This window comes from Lipotes vexillifer, unplaced genomic scaffold (genome assembly GCF_000442215.2).
Source record: "Lipotes vexillifer unplaced genomic scaffold, Lipotes_vexillifer_v1.1 scaffold961, whole genome shotgun sequence".
Lineage (NCBI taxonomy): Eukaryota > Metazoa > Chordata > Mammalia > Artiodactyla > Lipotidae > Lipotes > Lipotes vexillifer.
The window spans coordinates 261,729-263,990 of NW_006776468.1; the positions used below are offsets into that span (position 1 = coordinate 261,729).

The window sequence follows — 2,262 nt, forward strand, 5'->3', positions numbered from 1 at the left end:
TATGCTAACACATATATATGGAAAAAAAAAAAAAAAAAGTTTCTAAAGAACCTAGGGGCAGGACAGGAATGAACACGCAGATGTAGGGAATGGAGTTGACACGGGGAGGAGGAAGGGTAAGCTGGGACGAAGTGAGAGAGTGGCATGGACATACATAACACTACCAAATGTAAAACAGATAGCTAGTGGGAAGCAGCCGCATAGCACAGGGAGATCAGCTCGGTGCTTTGTGACCACCTAGAGGGGTGGGATAGGGAGGGTGGGAGGGAGATGTAAGAGGGAGGAATATGGGGATATATGTATATGTATAGCTGATTCACTTTGTTATACAGCAGAAACTAACACACCATTGTAAAGCAATTATACTCCAATAAAGATGTTTAAAAAAATCACAAATCCTTATTGATTTAAAATAAAAGTACTCTTTGACTTACAACCAATGATGTAACCTTTCAAAAACAAGTGTTAAATTCAATGTTTAGAAAAAAAAATTATTTAACACCAAACTGGCAAATAATGTTGCACCTTTACCATAACTGTGATCAGTGCTGTGCTCCTCACATCAGTATCTAATCTACAACACTCACACCCTGTACATCCAAGCACAAAGTGAAGGCTCTTGCCCAACATCCACAACTTAAAGATGTGGTAATTTCAATTCCAGCAGGCACTGCCTCAGATTGGAATTTAACTTCAATCTGGCACTGTATAACTCCCATAACATCTGATTTTATGTTGAAAAGAACTCTGGACCCTTAAGGGTCAAAAAGACCTGAGTCTGAGTTCTGGTTCTGCCACTTACAGGTGAGGTAACAAGGGACCTGACATTTAAAACTCTCAGCGTCCTCAGTTTCTAGAAGGGAGACTGGTGGTTAAGTTCACAGGCCCTCAAGCTAGACTGCCTGGGTCTGAATTCTAGTTCTACCATGCATTAGCTGTGTGATCCAGGGCAAGCTACACAACTTCTCCACCTCAGTCTTCTCAATTTTCTAAGATGAGAATAATTACAGTTTCTACTTCACAGAGATTTATAAATATTAAATGAGTTAATCTATGTAAAGCACACATAATAATGTCAATTCCATGACAAGCATTATGTGTTTGATATTCGACAGGTCATGGAAGCCTTCTGTGCCAGCTGAACCATAATTCTGGTCCCTGTATTGCTATTCTTGCTTCCTAGGTTGCCTTTCTCCTGTGCCTAGTATTTAATCACGTATTAGACTTTTAAGACTCAGTTCAAGAACCACCTTGCCAAAAAAGCCATTCCTATCCGTTCCCACCCTCCTGGAGAAGTAAATCTTTCCTCCTTAAGTGCTTCCACTCTATGTACAGATCATCTCTACCTTTACAGGCTGTATTGCGCATTTATTTAAATGTCTATTTCCTATGAGTTCCTTGACTGTCACTGCTGTATCCCCAGTACTTGACACAACTCCCGTCAGATGCTAGGCACTCAATCAGTGCTCTGTGGAATGAGCATCCGTGAACCTCACAACCCCGTGGTAAGACTCAAGCTCAAACATTAGAACCCAGGTCACTAGGTTCACAGAGGTTCCTGCTCTCAATGAGGCTCTGGGTGATAATCATGAACTTATATAACCACCCATGATACCAGGCAGCCTGTCAAATGTCTGTGTCACTACCACGACTCTGCGTGATGGGAATCAAGGCAAAGACGCGTTAGCCACTCAAGTTTTAAAGGGGGTGTTATGGCATCCCAGACCTGCCTCCGTCATAGCACTCACTACCTTCTCCCTTTGTAAACTGGTAAGATAAAACACCGTATCATAACTGATCTCTCAGCCAGACCTTATTGTATTTCACTGTCTTGCACCTAAACAACCAAAAACAGAATAAATGAACGAAGGACTTCAGTGTAAAGGACTAGGCACTGTGCTCAGGGCGTCTGCTCCTGGGTCTGGTGCTCACTCGCTGTGACTTCTAGCAGATCCTCCCCTCCCTGAAACTCAGTTTCCCCATCTGTTGCACGAGGTGGCTGGCTCGGATTCTCCCCGGGCTTCCTTCTAGTTCGGGCACTTGGCTCTGCGGCCGGGTCGGGCAGGCACTCGAGCTGGCAACTCAGACTCTGCACCCCCGCCAGCCGCTCAGGCCCTCCTTAACCAGGCTCGAGGAGCCCGCCTCTCTCCGGTGCAGCGAGGCCCGGCGGCCTCCACCGCGCGGCTCACCCCGCCAGCCAGCTCGTGCGCAGCCTGGCAGCGCACCAGCCGCAGCTTTACCTCAGGTCCCCACGCGCCACAA

General features: G+C 45.9%; 1 protein-coding gene across 3 annotated transcripts in view; it reads right to left on the bottom strand.

Moving 5' to 3' along the window:
- Positions 1-2,262, bottom strand: part of EIF2B3 (eukaryotic translation initiation factor 2B subunit gamma) — a 163,000-nt gene extending 160,738 nt beyond the window's left edge. For 2 of the 3 annotated variants that reach the window (XM_007450355.1, XM_007450354.1), the window contains exon 1: positions 2,190-2,262. The gene's annotated coding sequence lies outside the window, so the exon portion shown is untranslated. The remainder of the gene's footprint in view (positions 1-2,189) is intronic. The other variant, XM_007450353.1, reaches the window with a different exon arrangement.